The following is a 22,215-nucleotide window of genomic DNA, read 5'->3' on the forward strand; positions in this document are numbered from 1 at the left end:
AGTTGCAACTTGGGAGTTAAGCAGGGAAGCCCTCTGAGCAGTTCAGAATATGTGATACATGTATGGGGTACACACCAGCGTGTATGCACCTTTTTCCTAAGTGTGTGCCCAGGACCTCTTGTTTTTGATCTGGAGACCACTTGAATTCAGGATGTTTGTTCCAGGGTTCTATTCATAAGAAATGACAAGCTGGAAATTAGAAGTGGAGGTGGGGCAAGGCACAGTGGTTCACGCCTGTAATCCCAGCACTTTGGGAAGCTGAGGTGGGCGATTGCTTCAGGTCAGGAGTTTGAGACCAGCCTGGCTAACATGGTGAAACCCCATCTCTACTAAAAATACAAAAATTAGCTGGGCATGGTGGCACATGCCTGTAGTCCTCGGGAGGCTGAGGCAGGAGAATCGCTTGAACCCAGGAGGTGAAGGTTGCAGTGAGCTGAGATCACACCACTGCACTCCAGCCTGGGCAATAGAGCAAGACCCTGTTTTTGAAAAATAACATAAAAAATAGAAGTGGAGGTGGCCTGGAGAAGCTGGCATTCCTGACTGGGTAAGGTCATCAGCTTGGGAAGCACACAGGCTATGTAGCTCGACAGACCTTCCTAAGATCTCTTGGCAGGACAACAACTGGGTTTTTGATGACTTTGGGCTAGGTCTTGTTCATGACCCAAATATTCATCAGGTGCATACTATACCACGCGCTGGGTGTGTGATGATAAACAAATTAGGGTCCCTTCCTTGTTCACAGCCTAAGAGGGCACATGGTTTCATATATAAATATAAGATAGTATACTAAGGATTACATAATGGGATGAGTGGCATATAGTGGGAGCATAGGGAAAATTGAGACTTCTGCTTCCAAGTGAAAGGAAGTCACAAATATCAACACTTTGTCAGTCTTATTTCAGTAACCCTACATTGCTTTTTTTGTGTGTGGTCTTGGGGAGTGACTAGGAGTTGTCCAGGTGGAATAAAAGGACATTCTAGGTAGAATTCTCTCTCATTCTAGAAAGAGAGAGATCTGTGTATGTAAAGTGGACAGAATCTGACAAATTTTAGAGAAAAGTTTATACCAAATGGGTAACCCATGGCCTTTTTTTTTCTTTCTTTTTTTTTGAGGCAGAGTCTCGCTCTGTCACCCAGGCTGGAGTGCAGTGGTACGATCTTGGCTCACTGCAACCTCCACCCTCCCAGCTCAAGTGATCTTCCCATCAGCTTCCTGAGTAGCTGGGACCACAGGCACATACAACCACGCCTGGGTACTTTTTTGTATTTTTGGAAGAGACAGGATCTTGCCATTCTGCCCAGGCTGTTCTCAAACTCCTGAGCTCAAGCAATCCTCCCACCTCGGCTTCCCAAAGTGCTGGAATTACAGGCATGTGCCATGGCCCCTGGCCACCCATGGCTTTTAAAAGTCATTATAGAAATTGTCAAAAATAAGGCCAAGTGCAGTGGCTCACGCCTGTAATCCCAGCACTTTGCGAGGCCGAGGTGGGTGGATCACCTGAGGTCAGGAGTTTGAGACCAGCCTGACCAACATGGTGAAACTCCATCTCTACTAAAAATACAAAAAATTAACTGGGTATTATGGCACATGCCTGTAGTCCCAGCTACTCGAGAGGCTGAGGCAGGAGAATCACTTGAACCCAGGAGGTGGAAGTTGCAATGAGCCAAGATCGTGCCACTGCACTCCAGCCTGGGTGACAGAGTAAGACTCCATCTCAAAAAAAAAAATTGTCAAAAATATACAAGTAATGAGGCATATAACAAACCATCATGTATCTACCAACCAGCTTCACAAATATTAACACTTTGTCAGTCGTGTTTCAGTAACCCTACATTGCTTTTTTGTGGTTGGAGCAGTTTATTTTTTATTGTATATATTTAAGGTCTACAACATGATGTTTTTGTATATAGTCATGTGCCACAACATGGCATGTATATGCAATGGCAGTCCCGTAAGATTATAATAGGAACTGGAAAATCCCTATTGCCTAGTGACATGGTAGCCATTATAATGTTATAGTGCAGTTACCTTATTTTTAAAATATATTTAGTGTAGCCTAAGTGTACAGTGTTCATAAAGTCTACAGTATTGTACGGTAATGTCCCAGGCCTTTACAGTCACTCACTGACCCACCCAGAGCAACTTGCAGTCCTGCAAACTCCATTTGTGGTAGGTACTCTATGCCGCACTGTTTAAAAAATCCTATAGGCATGGGCGCAGTGGCTCATGCCTATAATCCCTGCACTTTGGGAGGCTGAGGCAGGCGGATCACTTGAGATCAGGAGTTCAACACCAGCCTGGCCAATATGGTGAAACCCCGTCTCTACTAAAAATATAAAAATTAGCTGGGCATGGTGGCATGTGTCTGTAACCCCAGCTACTCAGGAGGCTGAGTCAGGAGAATCGCTTGAATCTGGGAGGCAGAGGCTGTAGTGAGCCAAGATTGCACCACTGCACTCCAGCCTGGGTGACAGAACAAGACTTCATCTCAAAAAAAAAAAAAATCTTTTAGATCATATTTAGATTATATTTTTACTGTGCCTTTTCTATGTTTAGATATGTTTAGATAACACAAGTACTTCCCATTGTGCTACATTTGCCTACAATATTCAGGACAGTAACATGCTGTTCTGGTTTGTAGCCTAGGAGCAATAGGCTCTAGCATATAGCCCAGGCTTGTGGATTTGTGTAAGTACACTCTGTTATATTCGCACAGCAATGCTGATGCTGAATCCCCCACCTTCCATCCTCTATCCCCATCATTAAGCCACCTATGACTGTACTTATTGATACACATATACATAGTGAAGTGATAACTATGGTCAAGAAAATTAACATTCCCATTATCTCATATAGTTACCTTCCTTTCTTGCTTTCTTTTTCTTTCTTTCTCTCTCTTTCTCTTTTTCTTTCTTTCTTTTTCTTTCTCTTCTTTCTTTCTTTCTTTTCTCCTTCCTTCTCCTTCCTTCCTTTTTTCCTTTTCTTTTCTTTTCTTTCTTTTCTTGTGGTAAGAGTACCTAAAACCTACTCTCTTAACAAAGTACCACTAAGCAATACAATGTTATTAACTATAGCCTTCATATTGTACATTAGATCTCTAGACTTACTCATTCTGCATAACTGCAACCTTGGAACCTTTGACCTATATTTTATCCCCAGCAATTTAAAGCAAATCCCAGACACTATGTAATTCCCTTTGTAAATAGTATGTATCTATAACTCAGTAAAGATCCCCCCATGACATTAACACAAAACAAAATGAGGATAATTCCCTAATACTCGTCAATACCTAGTCCATACATAGATTTTTCCTGTTAACACAGGTTTCAGTATCTAAGGGATTCCTTTTTTTTAGCACAGTAAGTTTTTCAGGGATGTTGGATACATGGGGCTTTACTATAATACCATATTTTTATTTATTTCTTTGAAATGGTATACAATTTATCTGGTCTTATTTCTGATCATTTAACTAATCAGGTTGGCCCCAATGGATGGCTGTGCCTTAAAACTTTCTTGATTGCTTGTTTGTCATATAGGAAGGCCTTTTCAGGGATTCAGTGAACATTCAAATTCTGAGAGCTAGATTATAAATGGCTTAGGGAACTCCGACCAATTCCTTTGATTTTGCTTCAGTGTTTTTTTGCTATTTTTATTTTTTGTAGAGACAGGGTCTCACTCTATTGCCCAGGCTGGAGCGCAGTGGCATGATCATAGCTCACTGAAGCCTCCAGTCCTGGGCTCAAGCGATCATCTTGCCTCAGCTTCCCAATGGCTAGGACTACAGGGGTACCCACAATTCCTGGCTAATTTTTAAATTTTTTGTAGAGATAGGGTGTTGCTGTTGTTGCCTAGCATAGTCTTGAACACCTGGCCTCAAGCAGTCCTCCTGTCTTGGCTTCCCAAAGTGCTGGGATTACAGATGTGAGCCACTGTGTCTGGCCTTGCTTCAGTTTTTAGCTTCTAGTGTTTAGTTCATGTCCTCCTCAGCCTTTAAAAGCTGTTGCCTAGCATGCCTTCTTGGCGTGGACCAGCTCAGTGTCCTTACTCAGATGCTTGTAGCAGTCCCTGCAGCCTCAGCTGATCCTTCAGGGTTGGACCTATGTTGCCCTTTTTTTCTGAGGCTTTCCTCGATGACCTCAGCTTCTTTGGCTTCCTGTTCCTCTCCATTTCTCCTACCTTGCACTCTAGCCTTTAATTATGTGCTGTTTTCCATTGCTATAACTGAATATCTGAGACTCAGCAATTTATAAAGAAAATTTATTTCTTACAGTTTTGGAGACTATGAAGTCCAGTGTCTTGAGGCTGCATCTGGGAGAGCCTTCTTGCTGGTAGGGACTCTTTATAGAGTCCTAAGGTGGCTCAGAGTATCCTGAGCCTGGTACATGCTGCTAGTCCCTGCTGCTTGTACCTTCTGGAGTGCTGGGTTGAGCTGCACTTGGGGTCGCTTGAGCCACAGCTGGGGTGGCTGAGGAGTGCTGCACTGGGATGCAGAAAGCAGAGACCCAAGGGGGCCCTGGGCAGCAACCCCATGAAGGGTGCCTGGGTCCTTCTGAAACCATTCCGCCCTTCTAGAGCTCTGGGCCAGGGATGGGAGGGACAGCCTCAAAGATCTCTGAAATGGCAGGGGTCTTTTTCCTATTCTCTTGATAATTTCATCTATCAATAGTAATCTCCTTAACAAATGATGGTTTCCTCTCCTGAACACACTTTTTCACTCTTTTTTTTTTTTTAAACATGGAATGCTTCATGAATTTGCGTGTTATCCTTGTGCAGGGACCATGCTAATCTTCTCTGTATCAGTCCAGTTTTAGTATATGTGCTGCTGAGGGAAGCGTCTTTTTCACTCTTTATGTGGCCAGGCTGCAGAGTTTTGAAGTCTTCCCATTCTGTTTTCCTTTTAATTATACATTTTGTCTTTAAGTCATTTCTTTGCTCTCACATATCACTGAATGTGGTCAAAAGTAACCATGCAATATCCTGAATGCTTTGCTGCTTAAATATTTCTTCTGCCAGATATTTTAGTTTATTGCCCTCAAGCTCTGCATTTCACAAAGACCTAGGACATGGACACAATTTAGCCAAGCTTGTTGCTACTTTGTGACAAGGATGGCCTTTACTCTAGTTTCCAGTACTTTGTTCCTCATTTCCGTCTGAGACCTTGTCGGAATGGCCTTTATTGTTCAAATTTCTACCAACATTTTGGCCACCACCACTTAAGCAAATCTTGAAGAAGATTCAGACTTTTCCCTAGCTCTCGTCTTCTGAACCCTCATCAGAATCTCCCCTAATGCTCCACTTATAGCAATTACAGGCTTTTTCTAGCTTGCTCCCTCAAACCCTTCCAACCTCTACTCATTGCCCAGTTTCAAAGCCACTTCCACATTTTCAGCTATCTGTTATAGCAATGACCCCATTCTTGGTACCAATTTTCGGTCTTAGTCCGTCTCTTGCTATAACTGAATGCCACCTTCTGCATAATTTATAAAAAAGGGAAAATTATTTCTCACAGTTCTGGAGGCTGTGAAGTCCAGGAGCATGGTGCTGGCATCTGCTTAGCTTCAAATGAGGGTCTTCTTCCTGCTTCATAACGTGGTAGAAGGTATCACACAGCGAGAGGGCAAGAGTGTGCATGTCAGCTCAAGTCTCTCCTCTTTTTTCAAGCCGCCAGTACTATCATGGGAGCCCCATCCCGATGACCTCATCTCATCCTTATTTCCTCCCAAAGGCCTCACCTCCACTCCACATATGAATTTGGGGATTACGTTGCCAACACATGAAAGTTGGGGGACACATTCAAACCATAGTATATGCTAATTGCTTTTTTTTTTCTTGATATGGAGTCTCACTCTTGTTGCCTAGGCTGGAGTGCAATGGTGCAATCTCACCTCACTGCAACCTCTACCTCCTAGATTCCAGGGATTCTCCTGCCTTAGCATCCCAAGTAGCTGGGATTATAGGCACACACCACCACACTTGGCTAATTTTTGTGTTTTTAGTAGAGACGGGGTTTCACCATGTTGGCCAAGCTGGTCTCGAACTTCTGACCTCAAGTGATTCGCCCGCCTTGGCCTCCCAAAGTGCTGGGATTACAGGTGTGAGCCATCATGTCGGGCCTATTCTTTACTGTTTATACTTCTCTTGTGTGTAGACAAAATGAAACAGTAGAAAGGACAAGAACTTTGAAGCTAATGTAATCTGAATCCTTGAGTTTGTATCCTCATATTTTAAAAAATTGTGGTTACAAAACAAAACACATGAGATCTAACTCCTAACAAAATTTTAAGTGTACAGTGTTGTTAACTTATAAACACAATGTTATACAGCAGATTTCTAGAAGTATTTCATCCTCTGTGACTGAAACTTTATATTCTTTGAACAATTCTCCATTTTCCTCTCTCCCCAAGCTCCTGGCATTCACCATTCTGCTCTGCTTCTATGAGTTTGATTATTAATTAATTAATTATGATTATTATTGTTGAGATAGGGTCTCTCACTCTGTTGCCCAGTCTAGATGCAGTGGCTTGATTGTAGCTCACTGTAAGTTCAAACTCCTGTGCTCAAGTGATCCTCTCAAGCAGCTGAGACTATAGGCATGTGCTGCTATACACAGCTAATTTGTAGATTTTTTTATAGAGATGAGGATCTTGCTATGTTGCCCACGCTGGTCTTGAACTCCTGGCCTCAAGTGGTCCTCCCAAGTCAGCCTCCCAAAGTGTTGGGATTACAGGTGTGAGCCACAGTGCCTAGCCGAGTTTGACTACTTTATATACCTCATAAGAGTGGAATCGTGTGCTGTTTGTCCTCCTGTGACTGTTTTATTTCTCTTGTGTAATGTCTTCAAGTTTCATTCATGTTGTAGCATGTATCAGGATTTCCTTTTTTTATGGCGGAATAATCCATTATGTGTATATATCACATTTTGTTTATCCATTCATCTGTTAGTGAATATTTAGGATGCTTCTACACTTTGGTTATTGTGAATAATGCTGCAATGAACATGGGAGTGAAAATAGCTCTTTGGGATCCTGACTTCAGTTCTTTTGGATAAATACCCAGAAATGAGATTGTTGGATCGTATGCCTCACTTTTTAAGTAAAGGTTTGTAATATGGAACATGTGCATTGTTCCATGTAATGCATGGCATACAGAGTGGGTTCTTTCCTGTCTAGGCACCCTCTTTTGAAACCAAGTGTCCATATAGTTTGAGTATTTTCACTGTGGTTTATCATAAGTACTTAGTATTTCTTGCTTAACTAATGCCTTATAATTATTTTTTAGAGACAGTCTTGCTCTGTCAACCAGGCTGGAGTGCAGTGGCACAATCATAGTTCACTATAATCTTGGACTCCTGGGCTCAAGCAGTCCTCCCACGTCAGTCTCCTGAGTAGCTAAGACTATAGGTGCTTGCCACCACACCCAGTTAATTTTAAAAATTTTGTGTAGAGGTGAGGTCTGTGTTGCCCAGGCTAGTTTTGAACTCCTAGTCTCAAGTGATCCTCCTGCCTCAGCTTCCCAAGTAGCTAGGTCTACACGTATGTGCCACCATGCCTGTATTTTTAACATAGTGATATGGGGTCTTGCCATCTTGTCCAGGCTGGTCTTGAACTCCTGTTCTCAAGCAGTCCTCCTGCTTTGACCTCCCAAAGTGCTGGGATTATAGGTGTGAGCCACTGTACCCAGCCTCTACTATTTTTGATCATGTCTTCAATAACACTGAGAATTATTTTGGAGAGAAGTCAACATTTCCCCACAAAAACCCTTTTATTCACTGGTCACTCACAGCAGCTGTGTCATTGAGAAGTGTTGACACTGCTTTTGGTTTTTTAAGTGACTGTGTGTTATTCCTTCCCGGGGTGAAAAAAAAAATTGCAAGGTTGGAATTTTCTGGATTGTTAACAAGATCAAAAAGCAAAGATATAAAGCCAAGGGGGGAATGTCTTTCTACGGAATGGTGGTAGAAAGCAAAAAATGCTAGAATTTTGTAGAAATTACTAGGTATTACAAAAATAATCTTTGACCAGAAAATGAAGGTTGCTGTTTTTTATGTTATTCTAAAGTGTAGTACACTTTAACCAGCTAGGGGTTTTGTCTGGATTTTTAAAGTATATTGATAAAAATGCACATACACATTTATCTTTCTTTTAGAAGATGACTTGATTTCCTAGGACAGAAGTTATTTCATAGTTGTAATTTCAATAACCATGGATGTTAGCTTTGAAGTGGTTGATAAGAAGCTCTCTGATTCTCCTCTATTCAGAGAAGACACAGTTGTAGCCATTTCTCTGATTTTCCTCAGTTTTCGCCTTAGAACTAGTAAAAGAGGATTCAGTGGCTTCAGCATACTCAAAGCCAACATAGGGGTGTTGAATTCTCCAGGAAAAGAGAGATCCTGTTTTCTCAGTTTGTTGTTGGGGTTTTGTTTTTGACATTTTTTGACAGCTAAGATCAAGATCTCATGACTTGTGTTCTGGCCAGAGGACCCTCAGCTTTTTGTGATGAGTCATTTCCTAATGCGTCCCGAGGCACTGGGCTTGGAACCCCCATCTTAGAGTTGGGGGCAGCAGATCCAGCCACTGCAGCTGGGAGGGAGTCCAGGTGTCAGGAGGAAAGGGCTGAGGTCTTCAGGGCTGGTGGCTCAGGGTATATGAGTAGCCTGACACAGGCACCCATGTCCCCAGACCTTCTCTGGCCATATGGAGTCAGAGTGACCTCCAGTCCCCTGGAAGATTGCCAAGAGCAAGGCAGCTCCTCAGCCCCTGAGGAGTTAGCAGCAGATTATCCAGAGAGGGTCTCAGGCTCCTTATCAGAACTGAGCTAGAGGGTGATTTAGGCCTGTGGAATGCAGGAGCAAGAAAGCCAAGTTACTGGATACAAGGTCAGGGCCTGCCTGTTAAGCAGCAAGAGCAACTTAGCCAGAGCTATTTAAATCTCTATCTTAGAAATTCCCGCTGGGTTAAGCCAGCAAGGGGAGTGTGGGGGCAAGGGTTAAGAGGCTTCAGCTGTGGGGAAGGAAGGGCCATGGACACTGAAAACAACAGGCCAGGCCTGGATGTCCTGACAGCCTAGACCTAAATAGAGAGGTTTTTAGTGTCCTGGTAGGTCATTTCAGCCTGCTTGCAAGTGAATGGGTCTTAGGGTGTAAGGTACATATTCAATCATGAGCTTGAAAACTGAGAATTACTTATGTGAATCTGGAAGTGGATGTAGTTTTAAATTCAATTTAGACAAAACAAATTCCTCAATTTTTCCCAAGTGTAAATTATAACCCTATATTACAGAACTGTCAGTTAAATTCATGAAAGTACTCTTTACCAAGCCTGAAGCAAATTGGTGCTTTTGAGTGCTATTACTTATCGAGAAATAAATATATAAATCAGAAAGCTGAGCTTTGGAAAAAAGAAATAAATATGAAGTCACCCAATAATCCATTCTGAGTAGATGAATGATTAAAGATACGTGAGGTGAGGTTGCTTTAGAGCAAGGGAAAACTCACCCTAGCCTCTGTGGTTCACATGGGCATGCATAACAGTACAGAATTTATTCCTTGGCTCTGTATGTCATACAGATTAGATTCCAAAGTCAACTGAAGCTTGCCTTATTGATCACAGAATCCTAACATTTAAACCAATTTTATCATCTTTAAGAAAGTTGAAAACTTAATACCTTTAGAGACTACAGAAACGCTTAGGCTGTTTAAAAACACTCTCATTCAAATACCTTCTTCCCTAAGGTCATATGGCCCTGGGGTATCTGGGCAGATTGAACTGGCAAAGATTCAGAAGGCTTCATTGGTGACTTAGGAGGAGATAGGGGGCGTGTCATTAATACAAAGGCATAGTCCATCTGCTCAAAGAAGTTTATAATCTGGTGAGGAGCTTTACTCACAGATACCATAAGAAAAGATGGATGAGAATAATGAATGGGAGAGTACTCAGATGGAATATTCCAGATCAGAATGGCAGTGCTTTTGAGAAAGCCTGTCCTGGTTTCCGTTGGTGTTAGAGACCACACAGAGACAGCACATTGCAGTTGGATACAGTCCCCATTCCTATTTTTGAGGACATTTGGATCTTGTGGACTGAGGTTAGCCATGTGGATATCTCTCCTGGATATAGTGGCAGAGACACACTGTGAGCAAAGTAACCTTTTCTTGGTGCCCAGGGTCACCTTTCAGAGCCAAGAATTGTGCTGCTTTAAAATGCTTTTTTTTGGTGTCCTTGCATGCATTTGGGGATTGAAAGGCTGTTAAAATATAACAGCGTGTAATCTACTGTTTCGAATTTTACAGATTCTCTCCTGTCAGTCGCAGCTTCTCAGGGCTGTCATTGTGCCCAGATCTAACACTGTCCCTCCATTCTCTTAACTTACAACAGTCTGGGAAACCATATATTCTCTCCTGTTAGAATTGAATCTGAAAGACAGTGGGAGGGCTCTGAGGGAGAGCCTGTGAAGAGGTGTTGGGGGTTGGTGTGGGGGTTAGGAGGTTCGCTTCTGCATTGTGCATGAACTGAGCCCCAGATTTTGGCAGCTTTGAAGACTTATTTGCATCTTGGTTCTTGGTGTTTTCTGGATAAGTTGAGGTTGCAGCATATGACTTCTGTCTTTGATAGGCCTCCCCCTTTTTTCCTCCTACTCTTGCCTGAATCAATTTTGTTATGGAAAGAATGAAAGTTTTCTCAGGGAAAATGAGAAGAAGCTGAATGGAGGAAGACCCAGGGCTGAGCAAGCCTTGGCCGGTCCATCAGCCACTGTTTGTACAGCCTAAATATACTGAGCCCTGCAAAAGGTTCAGTGGGATGTCATGGACCCTGTCATCAAGAAGCCTAGTCTGTGGTTGGGAGAGAGAACAAACAGACCTCAAACTCCCGATTAAAAGTAGTGGTTTTGCATCTTGTGTGAGTTCAGAGAAGAGTGATTTAAGTCAGGGGCTTGGTGTCGGGAGGGTGGGATCCAAGTGGGATTCAAGTAAGTGGCCATGGATGAATTTGTGAATCACCAGTTAGGAAGTGGCAGAGGTTAGGGACAGATGTAGCAGCACAACTGAGGAACTCATTTCAAAGGAAGAATCGTAAATGTATGACCGCTTCACAGACTGTTGAGTTGTGTGGTTGATGAAAATGCAGTCTCTTGGGCTCCAGGTGTGATTGCCCATGGGCTGCGGGAGAGGGGAAGTGCCCAGGAGCAGCTCAGGTTGCTCTAGTACAGATGGGATACACTTTGGGAAACATTGGTAAAGGATGGGTAAGGCAAAGCAGATGAATTTCCTTCCCATGAGAGACAGAAATTGGGGAAGCCATCCAGACTCAACAGCCTGGTGGTTGTCCCTCTATTACAGAAGAGCAGGTAGCAAGCAGGTATCCCTAAGAATGACGGGACATGGGAGTGACAATAGGGTTAGCACCTCAGATGGAGCCGGTGTTCCCGCAGGCTTCACCCCAGGTTCTTTCTTATCCAGCCTCTGTCACATCTGAAAACATCATGATGCTCATGAAATCAAGGTCACATTCAACCTGCATGTGCGCCAGCTGGTTTTATACCAAGGAAAGCTCTGTTCTTCAGGCACTGTGGCTCTAAGTAGTTATCCTTGAATGCGTTGTGCTTTGTCAAACTTGGTGAGCAAGAAAATATGGATCCTCAGTAAAAAAACAAAAACAAAAACCCTATCAGGACTATTAGAAGAACAGGTGAAATCATAGTGGCAAATACAGTGGTGCAGTAAATTCCTCACATCTGAAAACCATCATATCACTTCTCATATAGTTAACACTTAATGGAAATATTCTTTACAGATGAGCTTTGAATTGCTGCCTCTTGGCCCTGCCTCTACCTGCCAAAGCAGCCGGACTCAATGCAGATGCCATGCAGGGCTCACTTAGTGAATGGCCTAATCTGTCCCTCCTCCTGCCTTCTCCCTTGGGCCACACCTTGCACCCACTCCAGCGATCATCACCTACAAATCGTTAGTCACTCCAACTTTCTTCAGCTCTCTTCCCTGGTCCATTTGCTTTTCCCTCTCTCCCCTGTTTTTGAGGCATAAATATTTCCCACCTGACCCCATCAGGAGGACAAAAGAAACAGCTGGGAGTTGGTCAGGTGTAGTGACTCTCAATCCTGGCTACACATTAAAATCAACTGGTGGGTTTGAAAAGCGCCAGTGGGCCCTATTCCCAGAGATCCCGTTTCACTTCTTCTAGGCCTCAGAATTTTTAAAGCTACCTAGGAGATTCTCATGGGCCATGGGATGGAAAACCACCTCAGGGCGGTTGATAGGTGTAACAGTACTAGCAGGACACCTGTCTCATGGAAATGGAAGCTGAAAGATTTGGGATGGAAATTGGTATGTTTTAATGCCTTTTGCTACTCAAGCCCCAAATGTAGGACAGATCCCCATGAAGTTCTCCTCCTCCCATCTTCCTCTGTTATGTAAGCTTGCTTTCTATTAAGTAGCAGCATTCAACATGAAAGAAGAGCTTTCTTTTATTTGCTTTAGGATTTCTGTGGTATTGTTTCCACTGTGCTGTGGTTGAGTGTGACTTGAACGTCCTCACGAACTCACCGACGCTGGCTTTGCCTGAGTGGTCTTTGTCACGTTGTTTAGCCTCTCTGGGCCTCACATTGTAGTCAAAGTAGTGTTCAATGCTGCAGAACCCTTTACAGCTGGAGGATTTGGACCGTCACATGGAATCGATGGAGACATGCTTTGGTCCGTGAACACATACAGTAGCCTTTGTCTTGTGGTCTGAGGAGGCCCAGTGCTAGGCTTTAGAAGGGTACTTGGGAGAAAAAAAATTTTTTTGATGAATACTTCTATTGGATAAACAAATTTGAAGTGTGTCTGTTCATCCTTGCAAGAAAGTGATGACCACGAGGTAAACTGTAATAATTCTCTATGAAGTTTTTTTTTGAAGGAGTCAGTGGGAAATTAGATCTGAAAAGAAAAAGCTATTGATGGGCATTTGAAATTCTCATTCAGCTAGTCTCTAACCTCCTGCGTTTTAGGTTTCAGAAAAATTCCCACAATAAGTATATTTTGTCATCTTTTACATGAGAATATTTCGTGGTGTAATGCTCATTTTTTCAAAACTATCATGGGCCCAAATGCTGGGTTGTGCATTGAAGAAGGCCTTTGAACACAGGAATGCCAAAACAGTAAAAGTTCATAATTTTTTTGCTAATCTAAAATTGATTCTGAAGAACAGCAACAAAAATCTCAAGGCATAGTTTCTTTTCTGCGTCTGATAGGTGATCTCGCTGTAGTTATAAGTAACCTCTCAAACACCACTCAGTTTCTCTGGTCTCATTGACCTTCCTTTTTCCTTTCTGTAATTACTAAAGAAGGCCCTTAAAACCCATGTAGGACCAAATACAGAATCTAAACTCTGTGATCTCATCACCACAAAAACAGGCTGGAGGGACAGTCTTCCTCCTCTCAGGAAGCTGCCTTCCTTGAGATCTCTGCGACTCTGTAATTTATAGTGGTGCCTTTGTAGCTTTAAACTCAGAAAGGACTTTTCCCCTGCTGCCCTTACAGAAGTTTTATAAATGGGTTGCTGTAGATGGGGAAGAGGCCAAAGAGAAAGTGCATGTCTATGTGTACATGACCTGTTAGATTTAATTTTAAGGGTGCACACGCATCTGTGGGTCCTCCGGACAGAGGGTCTGAGAGCGGGCATGCTGTGAGAGTGGGCGTGCTGTGGGCTATGATGGGTATTCTTTTATACTTGTCTGTCGGTTGTGGTTAGGACAGATGAGGAGTCTCCCTTTTCTGCTGAGGTGTGCTTTATGAAAGGAGACTTGGCTGAAGGACATGCAGCAGCTGGGAGACGATTCCCTTCCTGGCTGCCAGGGCCCTCTCCCTTTTATGAGCCTGTCCTGGGAAACCTCAGGTATTTGAGCTACGACTGTTCACCAGGTGGTGCTGTCCTGCAGTGAATGCTTAGATACATGCCAGTGAGGTCATCAACCTTATGTAGGAAAAACCTAGGGTGCTTAGAAGCTCTTGCAGCATTTGCAAGCTGTCGCTGAACGTGAGTTGAGGCTTTTTGTAAAAAATTATTATTATACTTCAAGTTCTAGGGTACGTGTGCACAATGTGCAGGTTTCTTACATATGTATACATGTGCCATGTTGGTTTGCTGCACCCATTAAGTCATCATTTACATTAGGTATCTCTCCTAATGCTATCCCTCCCCCATCCTCCCACCCCATGACAGGCCCTCGTGTGTGATGTTTCCCGCCCTGTGTCCAAATGTTTTCATTGTTCAATTCCCGCCTATGAGTGAGAACATGCAGTGTTTGGTTTTCTGTCCTTGTGATAGTTTGCTGAGAATGATAGTTTCCAGCTTCATCCATGTTCCTACAAAGGACATGAACTCATCCTTTTTTATGGCTGCATAGTATTCCATGGTGTATATGTGGCACATTTTCTTAATCCAGTCTATCATTGATGGACATTTGGGTTGGTTCCAAGTCTTTGCTATTGTGAATAGTTCCACAATAAACATACATGTGCATGTGTCTTTATAGTAGAATGATTTATAATCCTTTGAGTATATACCCAGTAATGGGATGGCTGGGTCAAATGGTATTTCTAGTTCTAGATCCTTGAGGAATCACCACACTGTCTTCCACAATGGTTGAACTAGTTTACAATCCCACCAACAGTGTAAAAGTGTTCCTGTTTCTCCACATCCTCTCCAGCACCTGTTGTTTCCTGACTTTTTAATGATCGCCATTCTAACTGGTGTGAAATGGTATCTCATTGTGGTTTTGATTTGCATTTCTCTGATGACCAGTGGATGATGAGCATTTTTTCATGTGTCTGTTGGCTGCATAAATGTCTTCTTTTGAGAAGTGTCTGTTCATTTCCTTTACCCACTTTTTGATGGGGTTGTTTGATTTTTTCTTGAAAATTTGCTTAAGTTCTTTGTAGATTCTGGGTATTAGCTCTTTGTCAGATGGGTAGATTGCAAAAATTTTCTCCCATTCTGTAGGTTGCCTTTTCACTCTGATGGTAGTTTCTTTTGCTGTGCAGAAGCTCTTTAGTTTAATTAGATCCCATTTGTCAATTTTGGCTTTTGTTGCCAAAATTGTTTTAGTCATGAAGTCTTTGCCCGTGCCTATGTCCTGAATGGTATTGCCTAGGTTTTCTTCTAGGGCTTTGATGGTTTTAGGTCTAACATTTAAGTCTTTAATCCATCTTGAATTAATTTTTGTATAGGTATAAGGAAGGAATCCAGTTTCAGCTTTCTACATATGGCTAGCCAGTTTTCCCAGCACCATTTATCAGATAGGGAATCCTTTCCGTGTTCCTTGTTTTTGTCAGGTTTGTCAAAGATCAGATGGTTGTAGATGTGTGATGTTATTTCTGAGGCCTCTGTTCTGTTCCATTGGTCTATCTCTCTGTTTTGGTACCAGTACCATGCTGTTTTGGTTACTGTAGCCTTGTAGTATAGTTTGAAGTCGGGTAGCATGATTCCTCCAGCTTTGTTCTTTTTGCTTAGGATTGCCTTGGCAATGGAGGCTCTTTTTTAGTTCCATATGGACTTTAAGGGAGTTTTTTCCAATTCTGTGAAGAAAGTCATTGGTAGCTTGATGGAGATGGCATTGAATCTATAAATTACCTTGGGCAGTATGGCCATTTTCACAATATTGATTCTTCCTATCCATGAGCATGGAATGTTCTTCCATTTGTTTGTGTCCTCTTTTATTTCGTTGAACAGTGGTTTGTAGTTCTCCTTGAAGAAGTCCTTCACATCCCTTGTAAGTTGTATTCCTAGGTATTTTATTCTCTTTGTAGCAATTGTGAATGGGAGTTCACTCATGATTTGGCTCTCTGTGTCTGTTATTGGCGTATAGGAATGCTTGTGATTTTTGCCCATTGATTTTGTATCCTGAAACTTTGCTGAAGTTGCTTATCAGCTTAAGGAGATTTTGGGCTGAGATGATGGGGTTTTCTAAATATACACTCATGTCATCTGCAAACAGGGACAATTTGACTTCCTCTTTTCCTAATCAAATACCCTTTATTTCTTTATCTTGTCTGATTGCCCTGGCCAGAACTTCCAACACTTGAATAGGAGTGGTGAGAAAGGGCATCCCTGTCTTGTGCGAGTTTTCAAAGGGAATGCTTCCAGTGTTTGCCCATTCAGTATGATATTGGCTGTGAGTTTGTCATAAATAGCTCTTATTATTTTGAGATATGTCCCATCAATACCTAATTTATTGAGAGTTTTTAGCATGAAGGGCTGTTGAATTTTGTTGAAGACCTTTCTGCATCTATTGAGATAATCATGTGGTTTTTGTCTTTGGTTCTGTTTATGTGATGGATTACATTTATTGATTTGTGTATGTTGAACCAGCCTTTCATCCCAGGGATGAAGCCCACTTGATCTTGGTGGATAAGCTTTTTGATGTGCTGCTGGATTCAGTTTGCCAGTATTTCATTGAGGATTTTTGCATCGATGTTCATCAGGGATATTGGTCTAAAATTCTCTTTTTGTTGTGTCTCTGCCCAGCTTTGGTATCAGGATGATGCTGGCCTCATAAAATGAGTTAGGGAAGATTCCCTCTTTTTCTATTGATTGGAATTAGTTTCAGAAGGAATGGTACCAGCTCCTCTTTGTACCTCTGGTAGAATTTGGCTGTGAATCCGTCTGGTCCTGAACTTTTTTTGATTGGTAGGCTATTAATTATTGCCTCAATTTCATAGTCTGTTATTGGTCTATTCAGGGACTCAACTTCTTCCTGGTTTAGTCTTGGGAGAGTGTGTGCGTCCAGGAACTTACCCATTTCTTCTAGATTTTCTAGTTTATTTGCATAGAGGTGTTTATAGTATTCTCTGATTGTAGTTTGTATTTCTGTGGGATCATTGGTGATATCCCCTTTATCATTTTTTATTGCATCTGTTTGATTCTTCTCTTCTTTATTAGTCTTGCTAGCGGTCTATCAATTTCATTGATCTTTTCAAAAAACAGCTCCTGGATTCATTATTTTTTTTTTTGAAGGGTTTTTTATGTCTCTATCTCCTTCAGTTCTGCTCTGATCTTAGTTATTTATTGCCTTCTGCTAGCTTTTGAATGTGTTTGCTCTTGCTACTCTAGTTCTTTTAATTGTGATGTTAGGGTGTCAATTTTAGATCTTTCCTGCTTTCTCCTGTGGGCATTTAGTGCTATAAATTTCCCTCTACACACTGCTCTAAATGTGTCCCAGAGACTCTGGTACGTTGTGTCTTTGTTCTCATTGGTTTCAAAAAACGTCTTTATTTCTGCCTTCATTCATTATTTACCCGGTACTCATTCAGGAGCAGGTTGTTCAGTTTCCATGTAGTTGTGCAGTTTTGAGTGAGTTTCTTAGTCCTGAGTTCTAATTTGATTGCACTATGGTCTGAGAGATGGTTTGTTGTGATTTCTGTTCTTTTACATTTGCTGAGGAGTGCTTTATTTCCGGCTATGTGGTCAATTTTGGAATAAGTGTGATGTGGTGCTGAGAAGAATGTATATTCTGTTGATTTGGGGTGGAGAGTTCTGTAGATGTCTATTAGGTCCACTTGGTGCAGAGCTGAGTTCAAGTCCTGGCTATCCTTGTTAACCTTCTGTCTCATTGTTCTGTCTAATATTGACAGTGGGGTGTTAAAGTCTCCCATTATTATTGTGTGGGAGTCTAAGTCTCTTTGTAGGTCTCTAAGGACTTGCTTTATGAATCTGAGTGCTCCTGCATTGGGTGCATATATATTTAGGATAGTTAGCTCTTCTTGTTGTATTGATCCCTTTACCATTATGTAATGGCCTTCTTTGTCTCTTTTGATCTCTGTTGGTTTAAAGTCTGTTTTATCAGAGACTAGGATTGCAACCCCTGCTTTTTTTTTGCTTTCCATTTGCTTGGTAGATCTTTCCCCATCCCTTTATTTTGAGCCTGGGGGTTGCTCTTCTCAAGGAGTATCTTTGTGGTGTTCTCTGTATTTCCTGAATTTGAATGTTGGCGTGCCTTGCTAGGTTGGGGAAGTTCTCCTGGATAATATCCTGAAGAGTGTTTTTCAGCTTGGTTACATTGTCCCCATCACTTTCAGGTATACCAATCAAATGTAGATTTGGTCTTTTCACATAGTCCCATATTTCTTGGAGGCTTTGTGCGTTTCTTTTTACTCTTCTTTCTCTAAACTTCTCTTCTCGCTTCATTTCATTCATTTGATCTTCAATCACTGATTCCCTTTCTTCCACTTGATCAAATTGGCTACTGAAGCTTGTGCATGCGTCATGTAGTTCTCGTGCCATGATTTTCAGCTCCATCAGGTCATTTAAGGTCTTCTCTATACTGGTTATTCTAGTTAGCCATTCGTCTAATCTTTTTTGAAGGTTTTTAGCTTCCTTGCAATGGGTTTGAACATCCTCCTTTAGCTTGGAGAAGTTTGTTATTACTGACTTTCTGAAGCCTACTTCTGTCAACTAGTCAAAGTCATTCTCTGTCCAGCTTTTTTCCATTTCTGGTAAGGAGCTGCGTTCCTTTGGAGGAGAAGAGGCGTTCTGGTTTTTAGAATTTTCAGCTTTTCTGCTCTGGTTTCTCACCATCTTTGTGGTTTATCTACCTTCGGTCTTTGATGATGGTGACCTACAGATGGGGTTTTGGTGTGGATGTCCTTTTTGTTGATGTTGATGCTATTCCTTTCTGTTTTTTAGTTTTCCTTCTAAGAGTCAGGTCCCTCAGCTGCAGGTCTGTTGGAGTTTGCTGGAGGTTCACTACAGACCCTGTTTGCCTGGGTATCACCAGCAGAGGCTGCAGAACAGCAAATATTGCAGAACAGCAAATATTGCTGCCTGATCCTTCTTCTGGAAGCTTCATCTCAGAGGAGCACCCAGCTGTATGAGGTGTCAGTTGGCCCCTACTGGGAGGTGTCTGCCAGTAAGGCTACATGGGGGTCAGGGACCCACTTGAGGAGGCAATCTGTCCATTCTCAGAGCTCAAACACTGTACTGGGAGAACCACTGCTCTCTTCAGAGCTGTCAGACAGGGACGTTTAAGTCTGCAGAAGTTTCTGCTGCCTTTTGTTCAGCTGTGCCCTTCCCCCAGAGGAGGAGTCTACAGAGGCAGGCAGGCCTCCTTGAGCTGCGGTGGACTGCACGCAGTTCGAGCTTCCCGGCTGCTTTGTTTACCTACTCAAGCCTCAGCAATGGTGGATGCCCCTCCCCCAGCTAGGCTGCCACCTTGCAGCTCGATCTCGGACTGCTGTGCTAGCAGTGAGCAAGGCTCTGTGGGAGCGGGACCCGCTGAGCCAGGTGCAGGATATAATCTCCTGGTGTGCCGTTTGCTAAGACAGTTGGAAAAGTGCAGTGTTAGGGTGGTAGTGTCCCGATTTTCCAGGTACAGTCTGCCACGGCTTCCCTTGGCTAGGAAAGGGAATTCCCCGACCCCTTGTACTTCCTGGGTGAGGTGATGCCCTGCCCTGCTTTGGCTTGCCCTCTGTGGGCTGCATCCACTGTCCACCCAGTCCCAGTTGAGATGAACCAGGCACCTCAGTTGGAAATGCAGAAATCACCTGTCTTCTGTGTCAGTCACGCTGCGGGCTGAAGACTGGAGCTGTTCCTATTCAGCCATCTTGGAACCCTACCCCATGTTCGAGTTGAGACTTTTTTTGAGGAAACATTAGGCATTTGACATGGGGGTGACCACCTGGTTCATGTAGGGTTCTCCTCTGTGCTTGGCTCAAATGAGATCTCAGCTGACCCTGAAGTCAGGGAAAGGCTGAACCCATCCCCTGTATTACTTCCTGGTTTCCTTCCAGAGAAACCTCCTATTCTCCGTTCTCATCTTTGAAGTCCTGGTGGGGAAGGCAGCAGGTCTTCTGGAGCTCCTCATTAAACAGACTTAGGAGGAGGAGAGGCCTCCACCCAGCCTCGGCACGCACAAACCTGTTAGCACCCTGGTGCCCTGCCAAGGTGGTTTTTTTGGCCCAAACGTGACTGCACATGATCCCGTTCTTTCTGGCAGTGAAGCCCGGCAGGATTGACTTGGGCAGGAGCCTAGTTGGTGGTGTGTTTGAACATGGAGAGCACCCTTGAAAACGAATGTTCTCCAGGACGTGTAGCAGTGAAAAGGACACTTCCCAGGGAGATAGGCTCTGGGTCAGTCACAGGAGCTCCTTGTTGGAATCTTTCAATGAGCAAGCGTGCATGGAGCATCTGCTTCTGCTTGTGATGAGAGTGAGAGGGGGAGGGTGGTGGATGATGCCAGGGAAGACCAGCCCTGGAGAGACTGGTAGGAGGGGAGCTCAGGCAGAATGAAGCCAGTGCTGCAACTCAGAGGCCAACCGGGTGTTCTGAGCACAGAGAAAGGGCTGGCAAGATTCCGTGGGGGGTGGCGTGGGCATGCAGGTGATATTTGAGCTGTACCTGGAGGATGACTAATTTCCAGAGAGAGAGGGGGTTTCAGGTTGAGGGAAGAGAAAGAGCAAAGGTGTGAAGTTGAGTGGTGTGTTTGGGAATGGTGAATTTTGTAGAAACCTGGGACTCCTGAGCGGTGAGGCAGGAGATAGGGGAAGGAGGTGCTTAGGAGGACTTCAGCATGCTAAGGGTTTGAGAGAGGTTCTTGGCATGTTATCTTAAACCTTTAAAACATTTCGTTGTGGACTGGGCTGTAAACCTATTAGCATCACATAAACAGAAAACCTGAGATAGTGGTGGTAAACCGGATGCATCTAGTACCTTGCTTAAGAGCAGGTGCTTCTTGGTTGATGTCCTGACTCAGCTTAGATAGTGAGCATCTGAGGAAGGAATGGATTCTCTTGGTTTTGCCAACCCCCGGTCACTCTGCTTTTACTGGGCTTGACAGTATGTCCATGTGATGTCTTTTTCTCCATTACTGCTGCTTTGGGATTTTTGGGGAGGTCAGAGCTGGTGTTTATAAACTCTGTGCCTCTCGTCTCATAGGGAAGAGTGCTGACGGGTTTTCTTTTTTCCAGTTCTTTTGCCAGCTTTCTATGGTCATCTTGTTGGGAGGAACTTATGGGCATCCCTGAGTGAGGGAGACAACCACTCTCTGTTGCAAGCAAGTGGCATGTGGGGTGAGGAGAGTTGAGACCAGGGATGTGCTTATAGGGAATCCATGCTTTGACAGGCCAGGTATTCAAGGTATGCTATTCTTGGTAAATTTTGAGGGCTTTGAAAGTAAATCAGATTTCTTCGAAGAAACTTAAAGTAAATCATTATCTTACTGTGTTAAAGCACTCTTACTAATAACATGCGTGCTTTAGTGCACTCTTCTGAAGCTTTCCTAATTTTATTGACTTGTGCCCATTTTAGAATTTTGGATCCCTTTTTTATGGTGTCTAGCACAGTACTTTTCCATTGAAAACATTTAATATATGTTGATTGAATGGCTTAGTATCTTTGTTTACAGTTTAAGTACAGTTGTCAGAAGTATAACTGATAAAATTTTCACATTTTTAATAAAGTCAGACTGGCTGTCTAATCCGTATCATTTTCATTCTTCTACTCCTTATTCCCCGTGAAAAACTTCTTAAAGTTTAATGACAAGGCTCCTTATCGCTCCTGGAAGACAAATAAGGAAACATTTACAGGTTGCCTTACCTCAAATGCTCTTCATAGATTGGCTTTTTGGGGTCATGTCAGTTAAAGCTGGCATAGGTTCTGCCTCATGCCCGTTCTACAGACTGTCCTGTTAACTTACTCTGAGTTGTCATCCCTCTTCTTCCCCTGGGTTTCAAGGAGGATTTTCTAGTTGTGTGGCTTTAGGAACTTGGGGAAACTTGCTAACCGTGTGCTGAGATCTCCCTGTATTGTAGTCTTATATGTAAGTTATGAAACAGAAATACCTATTTTAATGCCAGGAACAATGGCTCTCGCCTGTAATCCCAGCACTTTGGGAGGTTGAGGTGGGAGGATCACTTGAGACCAGCCTGGGCAACGCAGCGAGACCTCATCTCTACCAAACCAAACAGAACAAAACAAAAATGGCTGGGTTATGGTGGCATGCACCTGTAGTCCCAGCTACTCGGGAGGCTGAGGTGGGAGGATCGCTTGAGCCCAGGAGATTGAGGCTGCAGTGAGCTCTGATGGCGCCACTGTACTCCAGCCTGGGTGACAGCATGAAACCCTGTCTTAAAACTATTTCAAGAGGTTTGGCGAGGCTGGAGGCGCCTAATGTATATGATCTTTGTTCTAGTCATCTTTTTATTTGCATTCTGTCTCCAATGCCTA

General features: G+C 43.1%; 1 protein-coding gene and 1 non-coding gene across 8 annotated transcripts in view; one reads left to right on the forward strand and one right to left on the reverse strand.

Moving 5' to 3' along the window:
* The window catches only part of TANC1 (tetratricopeptide repeat, ankyrin repeat and coiled-coil containing 1), a 263,697-nt gene that overhangs the window by 53,705 nt on the left and 187,777 nt on the right, over positions 1–22,215 (forward strand). The gene's annotated exons all lie outside the window — the stretch shown is intronic.
* LOC112439113 (U6 spliceosomal RNA) lies at positions 4,733–4,839 on the reverse strand. Its single transcript, XR_003027419.3, has one exon. It is a non-coding gene; the product is annotated as a U6 spliceosomal RNA (small nuclear RNA).

The sequence above is a fragment of the Pan paniscus genome, chromosome 13 (assembly GCF_029289425.2).
Source record: "Pan paniscus chromosome 13, NHGRI_mPanPan1-v2.0_pri, whole genome shotgun sequence".
Lineage (NCBI taxonomy): Eukaryota > Metazoa > Chordata > Mammalia > Primates > Hominidae > Pan > Pan paniscus.